Source organism: Ceratotherium simum, chromosome 2 (assembly GCF_057802395.1).
Source record: "Ceratotherium simum simum isolate JZ-2026a chromosome 2, ASM5780239v1, whole genome shotgun sequence".
Taxonomy (NCBI): domain Eukaryota; kingdom Metazoa; phylum Chordata; class Mammalia; order Perissodactyla; family Rhinocerotidae; genus Ceratotherium; species Ceratotherium simum.
In genome coordinates, this window is record NC_141901.1 from 40,159,132 (window position 1) to 40,167,446 (window position 8,315).

Below are 8,315 nucleotides of genomic sequence, written 5' to 3' on the forward strand. Positions count from 1 at the left end.
CCATTGTATGGGTATACCATAATTTGTCTTATCCTTACACCAGTTGATGAGCATTGGGTTTTCTCCAGTTGGGGGGGCTACTATGAATAAAGCTACTATGAACAGTTGTGTACAGGTCTTGTGTGGACTTATGTTTTCATTTATCTTGGTAGCTACTCAGGAGTGGTATTGCTGGAATTCTTTATGGATTCTGGTTTCAAGTCCTTTGCCAAAAAAATGTATTGAGAATATTTTCTATCTGAAAGACGACTATCTGAGAGACGACTATCTGAGAGACAAGCAAGTGTTGTTTAGTTTGGCGTTTTGAGGGGTGGAAGGTGTGTGGTGGGCAGGGGCCGGGGGGCTGTTGGTGGCTCGGGTTGAACGACGCTGCTCACTTTGGGGAAGGAAGGAAAGGAGGAGAAGGCAAGGTTGGAGGTTGCTTTTCCTGACTCCAGTGCCACCAAAAATTTCCAGCAGGGGGCAGCAGAAACCAGAGCACGGCTCCAGGGTCCAGAGGCCAAAGACCATAGAGTTGCAGCACGTCAGAGGCCAGAGGGGCCTTGAGAGGCACCAGATCCAGCACCTTTAAGGGGCAAATAGGGAGACTGAGGACCAGAGAGGAGGACCATGTGCTCCTCCCTCCTTCACCTGGCTCAGTTCTCATCCTTCCACGTTCTGCTCAACTGGGCTTTCTCCGGGAGCCTTTCCAGCCTCTGCCTCTCCCTCCCCATCCCACTCCTGCATATGAAAGCGTGACTTGCCTCTGTCTCCCCACACTCTGAGTTCTTCAATGACTGGAGCCGGGTGGAATAATCTTTGTGATCCCAGGGCCCAGCACAAAGAAAATGCTCAATGGACGTTGGAGTGAATGGCTGCCACCCTGGGCAATGCTCTTCCTGCGCTCTGGACCCTAGCTCTGCCTCCTGCACCCAGCCCTATAGCTAGCAGGACGGAAGTTCCCCTGTTGCTTCCCAGGAAGGTACAAGGGGGCCCAAGGTCCTCATTCATCCTTTTGTCCAACAAGCACTCGTTTTGTGTTTACCTGGTGCCCAGGATAGCGAAGAAACGATGACGATGACGATGACGTTGATGGCAACTACTGACATTTATTGAACAAACCCTACTGATTACCAGGCACTTCTTTAAGCCCTTTGTATTTAGTAACTTATTTGGGGGAGAAATGGAAGTTCCCTGCCCTCAAAGAGCTCCCGTGCTGGTTGGGGAAAGAGTTGATTACTCCTTTACTCTCTGAATAAAGATTCGTTGAGCATCTACCATGTGTGGGCCTTGGGGCTGTAGCTACAAGCAAAGCAGACAAACTCTCTGCCTCAATGTGGAGGGTAGAAAATGAAGCTTCTAACCTAGTAGCGATGCTGGCGGAGAGACGATAAATAACCTACATCACTAAAATCATGCCGCGTTAGATGATGATAAGTGCTGTCATAAAAAAGAGAGAGACAAAACAGGAAAGGGGACAGGGTGTGCTGGGGGTGCCGTTTTGGGAAAGGCGGTCAGGGGAGGCCTCATTGAGAAGGTCACCTGCAGGTGAAGATCTGAAGAAGGTAGAAGAGAGAGCCATGAAGTTTTCTGGGGGAAGAGCATTCCAGGCAAGGAAGAGCAAGTACAAAGGCCCTGAGGCCAGAGTATATGCCCTGTTCAAACTCTAGCTAGGAGACTAGAACCAAGTGAGTGATGGGCAGTGTGTTGGGAGATGTTGAAGACAGAGGTGTAATGGGGGTCAAATCCTGCAGGGCCGTGTAGGCTGTGGTGAGGCCATTGGATTTTGTTCTGCATGAGATGGAGAGCCACTAGGGGATTTTGAACAGAGGAGGGACACAAGTCAACTCAGGTTTTACAAGAATTACTGTTGTGTTTAGAATGGGCTGTAGGGAACGTGTGCGGAAGCAGAGAGGAGGAGGCTGCTACACTGATCCAGGGGAGCAATGGTGGTGGCTTGGACCAGGGTGGGTGCTGGGGAGTATGTGGGCTCAGAACACAGCAGCATGCTCACAGAGGTAAGTGAGGCGGCAGAGTGTGGTGCCTCTTCCCTCCAGGATGGGCAGGGTTGCTGAGGAGTCCCAGAGCAGCTGCCCTTGAAGGAACCAGAGAGGGCTAGAGAGGGCTCCCTGATCCCGCTTGGAAAGAGCTGCTGAGGCAAGCATGAGGCTGGTCTCACTGTCTCCTGAACACACAACCGCCTAGCAGGTGAGATGTCAACGCACACCCCACACCCCACGTGCCACTCCCTGTCTCACAGCCCCGCAGAGGTGCGCTCGCCAGAACACAGAGAGGGAGCGAGGCAGTGGCCTCTGCCCCACTTGGCCCGCAGCAGGGTGGCTGGCCTGGGTACAGGCTGAGGGGAGCAGCGAGGCCCTCTCAGGAAAGCCCCAAAGGGTAGCGCGTCCTGGCCGCTCTCCCTGCCTCTCCAACCGAGCTTGTCCTAATCGCTCGGCAACGATGCTGATAACAACGGTGAGGAGGACTCACTCCTAGGGGAGTGCCTGGCTGACCCCCCCCTCACCCTCCCGGGTCTTAAAGTGTGGGGGGGCCTGAAATACAAGCTATGACCCCCAGATGCCCACCTTCCAGCCTGGCCTTCCCTCCCTATTTGAGGCTCTCAGCTCCCTGCCCCTGGATGGTCCCTGGCCTGAGTCTGCCCACAGGCCCCACCCTCTTCTGTCCCCCTCCCAGCTGTGCCTGTGGCCTGCCCGCCAGTCTGCCTGGCACTCCAGCCTCCATCCCTCACCCCCTCCACTCTAGCTGTAATCACAGCTCAGCCCAGACCCCACCTCCTGTGAATAATTGGGGCTGATTTAGGGGCTATCAGGGGAGAGAGGGGGGGCTAATGGAGTTCGTGGGGGGCCGCCCTGGTGATGAGGGGAAGGTTGAGAGGCAATTAGCAGGGCTGACAGCCTCGGGAATCACCTAATGCGCCTGCCTGCAATATGGGCTAGTGAAGGGTTTGGGGGGGGCTGCCCCACCCCCATATCCAGAGGTGGTCTTGGACTTAGGGAGGGATCCTGGCCCTCCCTCAGCAGGAGGTTGGAGGACAGACAGCATGAGGGACTTCCAGAAAAACAAGGGGGAAGGCAGGAAGGGGGGGTTGGGGGAGGGCTATGGGAAGGAAGGGAGGCTGACAGGATGAGTCAAGAGCTCCTGGTCCCCCATAGCCCCCCACTCCCCAACACACACACACACACACACACGCACACATACACACACACACACACACACACACACACAGTGCCCCAGCTGAATCCTATCCCTCACTGGGGACCAGCTCCTGATTAATACCAACATTAGCCCTGAACACTCTCCCCTCCTGGCCTCCCTGTCATTAATTACCTCCTCTCCCAGCCCAGCAGAGGGGAAGCCAGCTCCTTTGGGGCAAAAGGAACCGAGTCTGATCCCCTGCCCAAGAAGCCACTCCTGCCCCCTCCTCCCTGCTTCCGAAGGAAAAGAGAAGAGAGGAAGAAAGGAATCTGGAGGAAGGAGGGAAGGAAGGAAGAGAGCAGGGAGATTGTGTCCTTCTGTCCCCAGCGCCCTCACACCCCCACATCTCCCTCTCTGAGGGCCTCACCCCTTGCAGTCTCTCTGCAGTCTGAGCTCCATCCTCACCCTGGAGATGGTCAGCCAGGAGCTGAAGAGCCTCTGGCTGGACGAGGGGCCTCCCTGGACAAGGTGGACAGCCAGACCCCTGAGCCCCTTCCCCTGCCTACATCTCTTCTGATTTCGGTTGGGAACAGGAATTTGCACAGACGTGGGCGGAGAGCCAAGTTTACACAAACCTTCACACAGGCACTGTCACACGCAAACACAAAACCAGCATACCGGGACCAAAGTCACCCTGGGAGTGGGAAGGGGGTGACACACTCCACTGTGAGGTACCACCCACCACCACACACAGAATCACACCAGGAACTTGCAGTTCAAAGGAGCATGGGTGGCTGCTTGGAGAGGGGCAGGTCAGGTGTCACAGAACATCCAAGGGTTAGTGGAAGAGGCTCTGCCTCTGCGATGGGAGGTTGGGGGTCAGTTGCATGATATGAGCCTCAGGAGGAGGGGTCCCTGCCTTCTCCCCCTTGGGCTGCCATCTTGAATCTCTCTAGCTCAATTGCACTCTCTTTCATACACACACACACACACACACACACACCTTAAAGCAAAGTGTAGTGAACAGAAACCAAGCCCACGTCCACCTTGGCTGTCTGGCCCACCCCACAGTCTGCTCCTTGCCGGGGGCCACCAAGCCCTAATTCCCCTCTCAGACCCCTCTGCCTCCCCAGAGCCCTTGCCTCCCAAATTGTGTCTGTCTCTATGTGTCTTCCTTTGAGAAGACCCAGGCAGCCCAGCTTCCACTCAAGGATAGGGGGTGGAGGCTCCATGAGATTTTTCTGAGCCCCTCCCAGCACCCCCATGAGCCCCGTTATAAGACCAAGCAAGCCTGGAGACCCAACAATCGATATCCCTCAAAGATGAAGATGCTAATAACTTTATCCCCTCTTGTTCTCCAACTCTCGCTTACATTAGCTCTGACCACAGGCCCCAGGCAGCTGGGACCTGCACTGGGCGGGCCTCGAGCTGAGTAACCCCTTCAGATCCTGCAGGAGGGTAGACAGCAGGAAGGACATTCTGACACTCAGGAATGGGAGGCCACAGGGTAAAGGATAGAAAGACACAGAGAGGTATGTTTCTCACTCCTGGATGGATACATGGGAGACCTGACTCAGAGTCTTTAAGGATTTGTGACCTCAGAAGCGCCCTACGGGGGTGCCAAGCTCCACATCTAATCCCTGAGGGCTGCCCAGAGGAGGTGAGCTGGGAGGGGAGTTCCCACTGGAAAAATCAAGGAGTCAGGGGACTGGAGTTGATGGGGGTGGTGAGTGGGGGGCGCTCTGGCTCTGCCCTCCCTGCAGACCTCTCCCAGGGGTCCCCTCCTCCACCAGGGCCTGCTGGGGTAGTACAGAGACCTGCAGCCCACAGGGTTTCGGAGGGCGGGAGGAGCCCTGTCCTCACCTCGCAAGCTCTGCAGCTGCAGCTGGAGCAGGTGGTCGGGATCGGGGACAAGAGCTTCTCCTCTGTGAGCACTGTACCCCCCAAACACCCCCTGCCAGCCTGTCCTGCCCCGCCCCCAAAGAGCAGGGCCAGGGCCTGGACTGAGGGCACTCAGAGCCTGTGGTAGGATAGAGAGGAGGAGGAAACAGAAGGAGGAGTGGGGAAAAGAGGAATGAAAACAGCAAACATTTACACAGCACCTGCTCCGGGCCAGGCCCTGTGGGAAGAGCTTTACCCAGGAGACTTGTTTAAACTCCATAACAGGGGCCCGCCCGGTGGTGCAGCGCTTAAGTGCGCACGCTCCACTTCAGAGGCCCAGAGTTCTCGGATTCAGATCCCGGGCGCGCACCGATGCGCTGCTTGTCAAGCTGTGCTGTGCCGGCGTCTCATATAAAGTGGAGGAAGATGGGCACAGATGTTAGCCCAGGGCCCATCTTCCTCAGCAAAAAAGAGGAAGATTGGCATCGGATGTTAGCTCAGGGCTGATCTTCCTCACAAAAAAATAAATAAATAACAAAGAAACCCCATAACAACCCTATGAGTTTAATGCTATTAGTAAACCCATTTTGCAGAGGACGACACCAAGGCACAGAAAGGTGAGTAACTTGCCCAACATCACACAGCAGTAAGTGCAGAATCAGGCACTCTGGCTCCAGAGTCTAGAAGCTCAACCCCCAGGGAACCTAGCCCTGGAAGAAGAGGAAGGGACCCGGTTTAGCGGGAGGTCCCAGGGCTCCGGTAGAGGCAGGGCTCAGAGTAAAACACTCTGCTCCGGGGACCTTGGGCTCTGTCCCTCTACATCTCGGGCTCTCTCCCTTTCTCTCCGTGCCCTCTGCATGCACGTCCTGTTTCTCCGCTCTGCTCTGGGCTGCCCCTCTCTCTGTCTCCCTGTCCTCTTTGCCTCTCTGGGGGCTCCTCCCATAGCTCCGGCCCTGTCCTGTCTCTGTCTCTCCTGGCTCCAATCTCTCTCCCCACCAGCCCAGAGCTGGAGCTGCTCAAACTTTCCATCTTAGCACTGGAGTCTGTCAGAGCTGGGGTGGGGGTGGGGGGACAGAGAGAGATAGCGGGAGGGGACTGATGCTTGGAGCAATGGAGTCACCTCACTCCCCCCTGGGGGGTTGGATGCCCAGTGGTTCAGCCTGGCAGTAGGGTGAAAGTCGAGATTCCTGGGTCCTGGCTCCTCCGGGGACTGTCGCCCCCTCCCTCACTGGATAGCCTGTCCAAGGCCACTTTAGGAGTTTGGCAAGACAGGCTCTCTCCAGCTGGTACTTAGAGATCCCAGGGCCCACGGAGTATGCAACTCTCTCTAGGATCTCTCTTTCACTTTGGGGTTCAAGGGGGCACAGGACAGGACATTCTCCACTCAGCCTGCCCCAGCGCTCTGCCCACACTGTTCCTGGAAACCCGAACAGATGCTCTGCCCTCCTGTCGGGAATGCAGCCCCTGGGGGAGCAGCGCAGGAAGGAGGCAGAAGCTGGTTATGAAGGCTGAGGGGGTTGGGATGGCTTGGACCATGGGGTTCTTTAGAGCGCCCATCCCTGTGCCAGAGGGCCCTGGGGAGCCCCACTGGCTTCTGAACCACTGATTCCTTCTCTCCAGAGTTGATATAGAGGAGCTGGCAGAAGCTTCTTTAGAGAGGGGAGTTCTGGGTTCTTTCCTCGATGTTGGGTGTTCCTGCAGTGCCCACCACCCTTTCTGAGCCTCTGTCTTCCAACCAAGACAGCCATTTCTGAGAGGGAGGGACCTATGCCAGGTCTGGGAGGCCCAGATGTCTGATCCCCACAGCCTCAGGTTGCTGTCCCTGTCCCAGCTCCCCATGGGGCCCTCAGGGTCTCATTTCATTCATCCTCCTGCAGGTGTCCATCTCAGCTGGTGCTCAGCCCCTGGTGTGTGGCGGGGGGGGGGGCAGGGGGGCAGCTAATGGACTTGGCACATCCAGGAGGTAATTAACAGGGAGGGGGCACCTGCCACAGGGGGATGGGGGGCACCATTAATGACAATGGAATCCAACAGCTCTGAGTGAGGGGGCGCTGTGTGTGTGGACGTGTTTGCACTTGTGTGCCTGGCTGCGTGTGGCAGGCCAGAGCGCCTGTTGCTGTGCTCTCTGCATGTCCGTCAGTGAAGGGGAGGGAGCTGGGGGCTCTTAGCCCATGAAGCTGGCAATGTGGGTGTGAGCCCCCTCCTCACCATCCAAGACAGGGTCCCAGGCCCAGATCGAAGGGGTCGGAGTGACTGGCTTCAGCTCCTGTGCCCAGATCGATGAAAGCTAGCCAGTCCCCTCTCCCATGCTCTCCTGGAATTTCCCTTCCTTGTCCTAACCTTCTTCCCAGAACCCCTCACCTCACCTGCCCAGCTTTTCCAGCAATACCTCTGCCTGTGGTTTTAAAGCACAATACCTCTGCCCTAATGCTCTTGACTTTGGAAATGCTCCACGTGCCCTGGAAGGTCCCTTCTGCTACCTGACCTCCATCCCCTCTGCTTCAGTGATGGCCCCAATCCTGCTCAAGTGGGTCAAACCTCAGACCCCCATGGCTCTACCCATAAAGTCTCCATGGCTAGAAGTGTCCCACCCCTCCTCAGCCCTGAAGAGAGACTCAGGGACCAGAGGAGGTGGGAAGGATGGGAGTGGGGGTGAGGTAGAAAGCGCCCCCCAGGTGTCCATGCTATTCTCCAGGACATTCTCTGATTCAGCTGCTTGTCCCACCCATGTCTGTTTACACCACTGATCCGCCCCTCCGTCTCTCCATCTGTGTCCGTCCATCCGTGTGTCTCTGTCTCTCTCCTCTCTCTGTGTGTGTCTCCCTCTGCCGTCTCTCTGCATGTCTCCACATCTGCAGGTCCTGTCCCTGTCTCTGCTGCATTGTCTCTCTCTTTGCCCCTGTCCCTGGGCTCACCTGTTGGATCTGATCCCCTGAGCCTGTCTCTCCTACCATGTTGCCACCCCCTCTCCCCCGTCACTCCACCTGCTGTCCTCCCAGGGGTGCTGCAGCACCAGCCCCACCCACCCCGGGGCAGGAGAGGAGGGCCTATGAACTTGGCCCTCAGGGACCAGCCCTCCCTATCAATCAGCCTGCAGCCCTGGGTCAGACTTCCATTAGCACTAACCAGCTTGGACAAGAGGCAGACACCATTGGGCTAGGCCTAAGGGTGATAAGACCCAGATTGAATCACCGCAGGGGGGGAGCTGGGCACCCAGGGACATGAGACAGCCACGCCATTAGCCCTGAGGAGCCTTGGGAGCATGGGTTATCGCAGGAGCTGGCCAGGTGATTGGAAGT